Here is a 13,380-nt window from a genome sequence, read left to right as displayed (position 1 = left end):
AGAACAACAACAACAACCAATGAAGCACTTTCTGGGCTTTCCAAATGGTTCTCTGGCTTGTCTTTGTGTTTCATTCAAGTGAGGGGAGACTATGTAAACCACTTGAAAGATTGAAACCCTCATCTTGACTTTTCTCTATGTTTTATTAATCCATTAGTGACAAATCCGGCATTATACGGGGATTCATATTGCCAGTTTCCTATTACGTACAAAAACAAAAAATGAATTGTGTTTGTAGTGAAGCATAAAAACTTATTTTGTTTCCATATATTCGTCGAAATGAATTTAAAATTATGAAAAACTCATATAAAGAAATATGCTTAATATAGAAATGTATGAGTACAGTATTCAAACTGCGAAACATGATGCTGGACACTTTCTGTACGCTGGGCGCTGCTGCTTCTCATCTCGAAACGCGATTTTGTAAACTTTTCTATGGGAACATCATAGATCTACAGACGGCTATTGTTTTTTCCTACACGCGTTTGCGCTTGGCAGTTGAAAGTTGTCAAAAATGTAGCCCGGTGTCAGGAATTTCCTTAAGTTGACCTCACCGTAGGAGTTTCTTAGGAGTAAAGAGTAAAGCTGTTTCAGCATGATGCATGATGCTATATATTTTCACTTATCTCAGTGTTTGTGACATAACTTACTTTTGTAGGTGCATTTAGGAACACATGTGGATACTGCCTGAGAAATTTATTGCGAATAAAGTTAATAGCACAAAAGCAATACACTTAAACCTAATTCACAATGCGGCACTTTTTCACGCATCTCATTGTTTATGATGTCATATCTCTTGAACTACGATAGCTATATGGTTCTTATCCTCACAGTGACTTTTACTTGACAGTAACGAATGTGTATAACAAGCGTGGTAGAAATCGGCCCAGTGGTTTAGGAGATGTGGATCATACACACACACACACACACACACAGACACACAGAGAGAGAGAGAGAGAGAGAGAGAGAGAGAGGGGGGGGAGGGACAGAGGGAGAGAGAGAGAGAGGGAGAGGGGGAGAGAGAGAGAGAGAGAGAGAGGGATGTACATACATTCTCACAATATGTATAGATCGCTGAGAGTTTTTGGACTGACGGGGTGGTTGCCAGCATCATTTTTACAAAACGTAATTACTGTTCCTTTCGCTCCGAGTAGCAGCTTCTGGTATGACAAATTCTGCTGTATAAAAATTTAGCAGGAGTAAAAATGTATTATTATTGAGGATTCCTCTGTTGCTCTTACAGTGTGTTGAATGAAGGATTCCCTAAAATTTAATGACTGTCTCAGTGGAAGAAAGGAAGATTAACGTCTCGACGGCAACTTGGTCATTAGAGAGATCTAAAGAAACATACCTTGATAAGATACTAACCCGTTATTTCACTTTTAGCAGTCGGATTTTTGGGGTAAATTGCTGCGGAATCATTTTCAGCGTAGGCCTGACATGTGAAATATACCAGTTATTTTTTTTTCACTAATCTCTTTGTGAAGCACGTATCCTGTAAAAAGAAACAAAGGAAGATTAGGGACGAAAGTCCCGCCGACTGATTAAAACTCGGCTCCGGAAAGATTGTGGATTGAAATCCACCGTGCTCCTTAATAAGAAAACCAAAGCCTGGAGGACCACACAGGGGGGTCGATCAACTGTCCTCCTTAGTAAGAGCCCAGTGGGCCAATCACTCTGCTGCCTCTTACTGTATTTACACTGTCCAATCGTTATTAGTTCGTGGTATTCACACTCGTACACAAATGTAATTGGATGACATTCAGTTACATTATGTAGAATTTAAACTTCACCAGATTACATATTAAGAGTTAGCGCCAGTCATCATTCCGAATGTTAAGTACCGTGAAGAGACTTCCGCGGCTGAAAGATTTCCCCTGAGAAGTGTAAAATACAAATATACTGCAGCGCCAAAGAAGTTGGTACAGGCATACGTATTCCAACACAGATATGTAAACAGGCAGAATACGGCGCTGCGGTCGGCAACGCCTATACAAGGCAAAAAGGGTTTGGCGCAGTTGTTAGATAGGTTACTGCTACTACAATGGCAGATTATTACGATTTATTGAATTTGAACGTGACGTTTTAGTCTGCGCACGAGAGATAGGACACAGCGTCTCTGAGGTAGCGAAGAAGTGGGGATTTTGCTGTACGACCATTTCACGAGTGTATCGTGAATATCAGGCATCCATAAAACATCAAATCTCCGACATCGCTGCGGCTGGAAAGAAATCTTCCAAGAACGTCACCAACGACGACTGAAGAGAGTCGTTCAACATGACAAAGGTGCAACCCTTCCGCAAATTGCTGCAGATTTAAATGCTGGACCATCAACAAATGTCAGCGTGTGAACCATTCAACGAAACATAATTGATGTGGGCTTTAGGAGCCGAAGGTCCAATCATATACCCTTGATGACTGCATGACACAAACCCTTACGCCTTACCTGCGCCCATCAACGCTGATATTGGGCTGTTGATGTCTGGAAAAATGTTGTCTTGTCGGACGAGTCTCGTTTCAAATTATATCGAGCTGATGGACGCGTGCGGGTATGGAGACAACTTCATGAATCCATGTACCCCACATGTCAGTTGGGGACTGTTCGAGCTGGTGGAGGCTCTGTAACGGTGTGGGGCAGGTGCAGCTGAAGAGATGTGGGACCCCTGATACATCTAGATACGACTCTGACAGGTGACACATACGCAAGCATCCTGTCTGATCACCTACATCCATTCCGGCGGACTTGGGCAATTTCAGCAGAATAAAGCGATACCCCACACTTTTAGAACTGCTACAGAGTGGCTCCAGGAACAGTCTTCTGAGTTTAAACACTTCCGCTAGCCACCAAACTCCCTAGACATGAACGTTATTGAGTATATCTGGTATGTCTTGCAACGTGCTGTTCAAAAGAGATGTCCACACATTCGCACTCTTACAGATTTATGGACAGCCTCGCAGGATTCATCGGTTCAGTTTCCTCCAGCACTACTTCAGACATTAGTCGAGTCCATGCCACGTCGTGTTGCCGCACTTATGTGTGCTCGCGGGGCCTCTACACGATAAAAGCAGGTGGACAAGTTTCTTTGGCTCTTCAGTGTAGTTACGCGATAGACGCATCATTCGAAAGATTACCGAGAAAAATTAATGAGATACTAATTATTTCAAAATTTTGTAATGTGTAAATGTCACCATATATAAGGTCAAACCTAAAGAATATGAAAACGGAAACGTGTTTGTGGGAAAGAGTGAGGACTAGGCCTCACACTAATTTCACTTATTTACAACCGTTCTATTAGACACAGATTACAACTGGAAGTAGCCTGTTTGTATGTTTGTACGTTGGCAGCGTATAGACTGTTTTAATATCGGTGACAGCGCGCTGCGCGCCCTCAGCAAGAGATTCTGTGGTTCGACGGGCTAGCAGTTGGCGAGCAGATACTGAAGGCTTTGGACATGATTTCTTATTGGAGACCTAGTGTTGGTAGGACATGCATTGCAAAATGAGGATGAATGTAGGTGTGACTGTTTGGGTATGGGAATTTATTTATTTACACGTCAAGTTCCGTAAGACCAAATTGAGGAACTAATCTCCAAGGTCACAGAACATGTCAGTAGCGGTACATGAAATAACAACTAAAAGTAATAACTGATAAAAATAAAATGTTTATCAACACGGAAAAAGTCAATGCATAAGTTTAAGTAAACGCAGTCAACAATACAACAAGAATCAGCTTCATTTGTCAAGGAACTCCTCGACAGAATAGAACGAGTGACCCATGAGGAAACTCTTCAGTTTCGATTTGGAAGCCCGTGGACTACTGCTAAGATTTTTGAATTCTTGTGGTACCTTATTGAAAATGGATGCAGCAGTATACTGCACACTTTGATGCACAAGAGTTAAGGAAGTCCGATCCAAATGCTGGTACGATTTCTGCCGGGTATGGACAGAGTAAAAGCTGCTTATTCGTGAGAATAAACTAATATCGTTATCAATAAATGACAGTAAGGAATACATATATTGAGAGGCAAATGTCAAAATATCCAGACTTGTGAACAGAAGTCTACAAGAGGTTCATCAACCTTCACCACTTATTGCCTGAACCACCAGTTTCTGAGCCAAAAATATCGTTTTTGAGTGGGAAGAGTTACCCCAAAATATAACAACATATGACATAAACGAATAAGCAAAGTAGACTAATTTTCTTGTAGAACGATCACTCACTTCAGATACCGTTAGAATAGTAAAAATGGGAGCATTAAGTCTTTGAATAAGATCCTGAACGTGGGCTTTCATGACTGTTTACTATCTATCTGAACATCTAGAAATTTGATCTGTTCAGTTTCACTAATCGTACACCCATTCCGTGAAATTAAAACGTCAGGTTTTGTTGAATTGTGTGTTAGATAGTGTAAAACCTGAGTCTTACTGCAATTTAGTGTTAGTTTATTTTCTACAAACCATGAACGTAGGTCATGAACTGCACTATCGGAAACCGGGCCAATTTTGCACACAACATCCGTTACTAACAAGCTAGTGTCATCAGCAAACAGAAATATTTTACAGTTATCCGTAATACTAGAGGGTATATCATTTTTATAAAAAAGGAAATGGTGTGGCCCCGACTCTGATCCCTGGGGCACCCCCCCCCCCCCCACATGACAGTACCCCACTCAGATTCCACATCACAGCCGTTATCAACATAGTGAATAATGACCTTTTGCTGCCTGTTGCTAAAGTAAGAGGTGAACCAATTGTGAGCTACTCCCCTTATTCCATAATGGTCCAACTTCTGGAGCAATATTGAGTTCAACACAGTCAAATGCCTTAGTTAAATCAAAAAATGTGACTAGCGTTCGAAACCTTTTGTTTAACCCATCCAGTACCTCACAGAGAAAGGAGATTATACATTTTCAGTTGTTAAACGACTTCAAAAGCCGAACTGTACATTTGATAGCAAATCGTGTGGTATAAAATGATCTATTATCCTTACCTAAACAGCCTTTTCAATAACTTTAGCAAACATTGATTCCATAGAAATTGGTCTACAATTGTCTACATTATCTTTTTCTCCTTCTTTATAAAGCGGATTTCCTACTAAGTGCTTTAATCGTTCAGGAAACTGACCATTCCTAAAGGGAAAATTGCAAATATGGCTTAATGCAGGGCTAACATGTGCAGCACAGTACTTTAATATTCTGCTTGGCACTCCATCATATCCATGATAGTCCTTAGTCCTTAGTGATTTAATTATGACTTAGTCTCCCCCATGTCAGTATCACAGAGTAGTGTTTCTGACATGAGTCACAGAAAGGCATTTGCCAAGAAAGTTATATGATTCCCTGCAGAAGCTAAATTTTTATTTAATTCATCAGCAATGCTTAGAAAATGATTGTCAAATACTGTACACATATCTGATTTATGAGCAACTCAAATGCTTTTACTCCCAACTGACTGTATAACGTCGACCTTGTGCTGCAGACCAGACACTTCCTCCACAAATGATCATATGGTTTTTAATTTTATCCTGTGAATTAGCTGTTCTATTTGCATGGCACATCCACATGGCATACATTTTAAGCGCCTTACAATACTGGTTGTAATGCTTGATTGTGACTACTTCTAACATGTCCATGCTGTGAAGTGAGAGTTAGGGGATCTACAAACAACAATAATTAGAAGTTAGTTTCACTAAATTCAACTGCCCCTGCACAACATAAAAATATCTGTTTATTGCAGTGTCGTGATGCGTCTATGGACTCAAATGGAGTACTGTTTTTACGCACAAGCCACCCCGCAAAGAACTCCTTTAAAAACAGCCAGCTTATCTATCTCCTGGTAAGGGAAGCCTCTGAATTGTCACATTATTTAAATGGTGCTTCAATATACCAATAATTTCAGAGTCAGCACTATAAGCAGTTCACTAATTTTATCTCTAATACGTCTTATATTTTGATGAAATATGCTACTTCCTTCTCTACTTGGAATTATTACATCCTCGGAAGGTGAGCCATTAGTTAGAGGGACTTCCTTTAAGCAGGTATACCTACCAGCTAACTTCAATCTAAATAAGGCGCAGCTTTAACACCAACTTCTACAGGAAAACCGCCACCCATTACACTGTCACCTATAAGCTTCGCCAGCCTCCCCATCCCATACCTATTGAGGTGCGGGCCATGCCTAGAGAAATCCGGTCTACTGATGGACACAACTGCCACCACTGGAATGTGACCCATGCCCTTAGCCACCAACGTCCTCTCCAGCCCGATGTTAAGATGAGGCCGATATTGACGCTGAAACAATTGCCAGACATAAACAGCAGTGAAATTTTGAACTCGGATTGGACAATGCTTGAATAGAATAGGACTGATGATATGGGTGGTGCTGTGTTCATTGCAGTTAAAAGCTGTTTAAATGCCGTTGAGATCGATACTGGGTCGGACTGTGAAATAGTTTCGATAAAGCTGTCAATCAGACAAGGATTCACCATAGTATTAGGATGTTTTTGTAGACCACCAACTCGCGTTGTGAACGTATTGGATATCTTGGTGACAAACAGGCCTGATCTTTGTGAAGAAGTTAATCTAGAAGGAGGTATTAGCGACCATAACGTCGTTGTGGCTTCTATGTTAGTGGAAATTACAAAAAAAAAACAAAGTAACAGCGTAGAGTTTTCTTGTTTGGGAAAACAAATAAAACTGTCATTAATGATATCTTAATAGTCGGCGTCAAGCGTTCACCGGGGGACACAAAGATATTGAGCATCTTTGGTTCGAATTTAAAGGTATTGTACACCACGTGCTAGAGAAGTATGAGCCTAGCAAAAGTAGAGGGGAGGGGAAAAAATCCACCTTGGTACAACAAACATATTAGGAAGTTGCTGAGAAAGCAAAGATTTAGCACAGTCGTTTTAAACGTAGTCCCTACCCCGCTGACAAACAGTAATTACGCGAAATGAAAGGAGCTGTCTAAAGCTCAATGAGAGATTCTTTTAACGAATTTAAAAGCAATATTTTATCTGCAGATTCTAAAAATAACCCCAGAAAATTTTGGTCGTACGTTAAGTCTATGAACGCTACAAATAATTCAGTGCCTTCTCTTGCTGACAGTACGGGTAATGTAACGGATGATGGTAAATCGAAGGCCGAAATTCTAAACCTAGCTTTCAAAAACTTGTTTACGGTAGAGCACTGCAGCACCATTCCCCCTGTCATTTATCGAACAAACGCAAGGAAGGCTGATATAGTGTTTACTGCATCTGGGATTGTAAAACTGTTAAGGTCCTTAGACGCTAGGAAGGCTTCTGGCCCAGACGGTATCCCCGTAAGATTATATGTTGACTAAGCTACAAATATAGCACCATTCTTATCCATCAGCTACAGGAGATCATTGGAACAGTGGAAAGTTCCACGGGACTGGAAGAAGGCCCAGGTCATAGCAATCTATAAAAAGGGGAGAATATCGGATACACATAATTACCGACCAATTTCATGGACATCGATTTCTTGTAGAATCATGGAACATATTTTGTGTTCAGACATAATAACCTTTCTAGACTCTGAGAAGCTCATCTGCAGGAAGCAGCACGGTTTTAGGAAACAGCGGTCATGCGAGGCACAGCTGGCCCTCTTAGTGCATGATATACAACAGGCTAGATACCGGCTCCCAGGTTGATGCCATATTTCTCGACTTCCGAAAGACGTTCGACGCAGTTCCGTACTATCGCTTGCTCCAAAAAGAGCGCGGTTTCGGTCTATACGATGACATATGGGGTTGGATAGAAAATTTTCAAACAGACAGAGAGCAGTATGTCGTCCTGAAAGGGGTGACTTCAACAGAAATAAGCGTAACTTCAGGTGTGCCCCAGGGCAGCGTAATAGGTCCGCTGCTTTTTACGATTTACATAAACGACATGGTTGATGATATTGACAGCTGCACTACACTGTTTGCCGATGATGCTGTAGTCTACAGGAAAGTAGTATCACACTAAAATTGTGAACAAATCAATGAGGATTTGCGGAAAATAAATGCGTTGAATAATGACTGGCAGTTATCTCTCAATATTAGTAAGTGCAACCTACTGCGTATAACAAGGCGAAAATCCCCATTAATGTACAAGTACAAAATAAATGCCCAGTCTTTGGAAGCGGTAACCTCCGTCAAGTATCTGGGTGTGACTATTCGAAATGATCTCAAATGAAATTATCAGATTACACAAGTAACGGTGAAGGCGAAATCTAGATTGAAGTTTATTGGTAGAATCCTGAAGCGATGCTGTCCTTCAACAAAGGAAATTGCTTACAATACGTTACTTCGTCCAGTCTTATAGTACTGTCCGTCTGTATGGGACCCTTACCAGTTGGGTCTGATTCAAGAGATAGAGAGGGTCCAAAGAACAGCGGCAAGATTCGTGACTGGTATATTTAGCCATCACGAGAGCGTAATAAATCTCGTAGAAAGTTTTAAGTGGGACACACTTGCAGATAGAAGACGCTCTAAACTGAATGGGCTGCTCACTAAATTCCGAAATCCGATCTTCGCCGAGGATGTAGAGCATATATTATTACCACCAATACCAACAATTAGAGCTCATACTAAGGCATTCAGACAGTAGTTTTTCCCTCGCGCGGTCCACGAGTGGAACAGAGGGGGAAAATATGACTTTGGCACGAATTTTGCCCCCGCCACACACAGCTTGGTGGCTAGCGGAGTAAATATGTAGATGTAGATGTAGAAATGCACATTAGTGCCACCAGTTTCAGTAGTTATTTTTACTTGTCACCCCTGCTGCACCCACTATCACTACCTGATCCTCCATCGTATAATTACTACATAACTCCTCTAAACTGTCATTCACCGGAGCCAACCCAGCACTAGGCCTGACAATGCTGGTGACCTGGTACTCACTCCCAACACTTCCTGCAATTTCTGGCCCACACCTCTATCGTGCGAACTACCTAGCAGCAGAACCTTCTTCTTTCTGTTAGACTTTTCACCTGACCTAGGCCTCCCAAACTGCTGTGGACTGCTGCATGTTCCCTACATTTACAGCTACAAGAGGCTACTCTCCATTCAACACTGACAGTTGGTCAAATCTATTGCATATACGCAAAATATAACTGTCTCAATACCACCTCCTCCTAGCTGCCTTCTTGCCAACTGCCAGTTCTATTCCCCACCACCCTTCACCCTCCTCAACCTACCTAGTTCCTCCTTTGTGCGTTGTAACTGCACCTGAAGGGCACGGTCCTGCTCCTCTATCAATTTATTTCTACTAAAGAACCTGCAGTCCCAGGTGAGGATCTCGCTAGAGTTCCCACTGGCTTCCCCACTGCATTCCCCAAATGAAAATACTTTGAACTAATCCCACACCGTAATCCACTACACAGAAACCTACGACAAAGCACAAACTTCTCACTCATGGTAAAATTTTACAGTTTCTGAAAAAAACTATACGTCTACGTTACCTGTGTTCAGTTACATCAGTAGAACTATTTATAGAACTAACAATAGCTGTCTTGAAATTCTTTGCCTACTAAGAAAGCAACTACTTGTATTAATATTACTACACCACAGCTAATACCAATACCAAAAAATACATAACAAAATTATCAGCTAAAACAAAAACTTCAAGCGGTCACTGGAACACTCAACGAAGTTAAAACACTGAATGTAAATTTACTGAAATATTTCACTAGAAACAATAAGAAACGTCAGCTGAAAACTAAAGCACGAAATATACTAAACGACTTCATTTCACAGAAAACTCTAAAAAAACAGCGAGCGACCGTTTCCAAAAGTTTACTAAATCGTTATTTCGCCACAAACAGTAGAAAACATCGCTGAAAACTATTAAATTCAATTACTGTGTAACAGTGCCACAAATAACTTTGTCAGAACTTGGCTTTATAACCACTACAGCTGCAACTGCACGCCACAAAATGTGAACACACTAATGAGTTGTTAGTTTTGGACGAACGACGTAAGCGGACTCAAGAATAGTAGACCACTCGGGTCAATAACACAGGAAGAAAGACTAATGAAAATCCATTAATAAGTTACTTTTACAGCAAATATTAACACAATTAAATTTAAAAAAAAGTAACTAAAAATTTGGCCGATCGGGGTGGCTAGGCGGTTCTAAGCGCTACAGTCTGGATCCGCACGATCGCTACGGTCGCAGGTTCGAATCCTGCTTCGGGCATGGATGTGTGTGATGTCCTTAGGTTAGTTAGGTTTAAGTAGTTCCACTGCTGACCTCAGAAATTAAGTCCCATAGTGCTCAGAGCCATTTGAACCATTTTTGAACAAAAAATTTATAAAATATTGACGAGTAATTTCAACAGCAGTCCAGCATATGTGACGTCACACCAAAGACCCAATACTAAACTACTGATAATTATACAGTTCTTGGAACTGGATGTCACATGACTAAGGTAAAATCTTGTAAATACATTTTTTGCTCTTCAACGAAATATTTCTTTTGCTAACTATATGCCTTCTAGTAGTTAGAGTCTATAGTAGAATCTTTCTATTTAGCTGGCTGTAGTTGCTGCTTGCTGTAACTGCAGCAGTTCGTGTTCTGAGGATTTTCTGTGAGGTAAGTGACTTATGAAAAACTATGGGTCATTCTTAGGATTTCTTGCTATTCAGGGTCATTGTTTTGTGTTAATTATTTTAACTGACTTAGAATCCTTTTGTCAAAGCCATAGATTTATTATGAATTTTCTTACTGTTCCATTGTTGTCGATGGAGATTATATTGCGAGTAGGTTTTTTGAATGAATATAAATTTATTTTAATCTTTCATGACGCTGAGAAATGTTTGGAGAATGAAGTTAAGTCAATAGCTTTGAAATTTGAATATTTTCAAACCAAGTCAATCTGCCTTACCTTTTGTCAGATCATAGTTTGGAACTTTTGACGGAATTGACACTAATAATCACTTTGCCAGTACTCACAGGGATGGTATTGATGTCGTATTAGATAGAAACATTTTAATTCAGAAAAAATTCAAGCAATCGAGAACTATAACGACATTGATAGGCAGTATCTTTTCGACATCTTTCAAGCACATTCCACATTTTTTACTCACAAAACAAGAACAGTTAAATGATATCAAAACAATTTTCGTATTCTTGAGAATACAAGATTTTGCGTCAGACCATACGTAATTCCGGGCCATTATAGGACCGTGTTTGAACGGAAATACAATCTATGCCTGACGAGGGCATTATTGAACCAGCGGTAAGCTCATACAATAGTTCATTAAATGTTGTTGAGAAGAAAAGAGGATCCATCAGGCTTGCCTTTGATTCCAGACAATTAAATACCATAATCATTCCTGGAACAGACAGGCCGCAAACGTTGGAAGAAGTTCTTTCAACTTACACTGGAGTAAAAGTGTTGTCTTCTATTGATCTCAGATCTAGCTTTTATCAAACTGAAATTCATAAAGGATGTAGAAAATATACGGCTTTTGTTTCGGCGTTTGTTATTACTGTCGGAAACTTCGTTTTGGTTTGAAAATTTCTTCGGCAGCATTCATTCTTGGGATAAATTTCATATTAAGTGACTTCTGAAAACAACACATCACCTCGTACGTGGGCGATATTTTAATAGCAGAAGCCTCTTGGGTAGAACATAATCATTTCCTCAATTGTTTGTTACGTATTTTTGCTGAATCTGGAACTATAGTTAACTTCGAAAAATCTGAATTCGGTAGGACGAAGGTGAAGCTTTTGGGTCACATAATATTTTCTGAGGGCATTCAGCCGGATTCTAAGAAACTGGAAGCAATTAGAGCTATTCCTGTTCAATCCACAAAAAGACATGTTCGCAGTTTTCTAGGTCTCGTGAATTTCTACCGTCATTTCCTTTATACGCAAATCCTAGTTACTACGAAATTTTGTTCTCTCACTGGCAAAAACTCTATTTGGAACTGGGACGAACAGGCTCAGATGGAATTTGATTCTTTGAAAGAAGCGCTACTGAACGCGCTAATCTTCGTTCACCCAGGTCTGTCTCAAGATTTCTGTCTTAGCACAGATTCTTCTAAAGTTGGTCTTTGCACCCATTTATTTCAATAACTTATAGAAAATGACATTACTGTTCAGAAAACCATCGGTTTTGCTAGCTGCGTGCTAACAAAATCAGAGAAAAATTATTCCGTCACTGAATTGGAAGCCTTAACTATCGTTTGGGCATTTGACAAATTTCGTCTCTTTCTTTCTGGCAAACATGTAAAAATTTATCGTGATCATCGAGCATTGCAATTACTTACTTGTTCAAAATTAAATCATGAGAGGTTCAAACGTTGGGCATTATTTCTGCAAAGAATTCCGCTTCACAATAATCTGCATTCCTGCCACAATAAACATTGTTGCGGATGCACTGTCACGTGCATCGGTTGGCCTTGAGAAAAGCAACACAGAAGCTAACCTTGAGAAAAATTTCACTCATCTTCATATTCAAAAACTAGCCTTTGGAAACTTCGTCGCTGCATCTTTAAAGGACATTGCTCATGAGCTAGACAAGGATCCCATTTGGAAAGATATTAAAAGTAAATGGCATGGAAAGACACAAATGCAGATTCGTCATTATTATTTGGTTATAAATACCATACTTCTCAAACGTTGCACTGTTGATGACAAGCAAAATTTGTATCTTTCACACTTTTACGCAAAGCCACTGGACGTTCTGTATCCAGCGCCTGCGTTAAATAGTTCTTACGTGAAGTAGGACACGTTGAATAGGTCATTTCACAAAATTGACCACTATTCAGATCTTCTATTTGTTCACACATGCTTCGCAATCGTAAAATCAAACCTATTTTTATTTCATTGTACTCTCCACATTGTAAGCCATCTGAAGGCATTATGAAAGAAATTAATAAGCTTTGCCGACTTTATCGTCACAAGAGGCATCAGTATTGGAACGGATACTTACACTTATTTCAGAATGTACTGAATGAAATGCCTCATGACCCCACTGCTTTACCATCTATTCTTCTGCTGAAGAATGAGGAACCACCGAACACTTGGTAGCTTTTACGAGTACCGTACACGTAAACGTCGTCATAAAGACATAATTGATTTGGCTATTAAAAACATAAAATCTGCTGCAGACAAAAGAAGAAAACTACGCAGGAAGGCAAATGAAATGAAACTACACATTGGTCAAAACGTTCTCATTAAAGCCCATCCATTGTCACTTAAGGAGGAATATTTGAGCCACAAATTCTTTCTGATTTACAATGGATCTTACAGGATGTGACGTACACCGCATGATACTTGCGTTGAAGTTGAAACTCTGCGTACTAAGAAAAGTAAAGGTGTACACCATATTTCTCATGTAAAACCGTTTATTGAGAAATAATTTGCT

This window comes from Schistocerca nitens, chromosome 1 (genome assembly GCF_023898315.1).
Source record: "Schistocerca nitens isolate TAMUIC-IGC-003100 chromosome 1, iqSchNite1.1, whole genome shotgun sequence".
In the NCBI taxonomy this organism is placed as follows: domain Eukaryota; kingdom Metazoa; phylum Arthropoda; class Insecta; order Orthoptera; family Acrididae; genus Schistocerca; species Schistocerca nitens.
The sequence above is the reverse complement of the archived record's forward strand: the minus strand, read 5'-3'. Positions refer to the sequence as shown.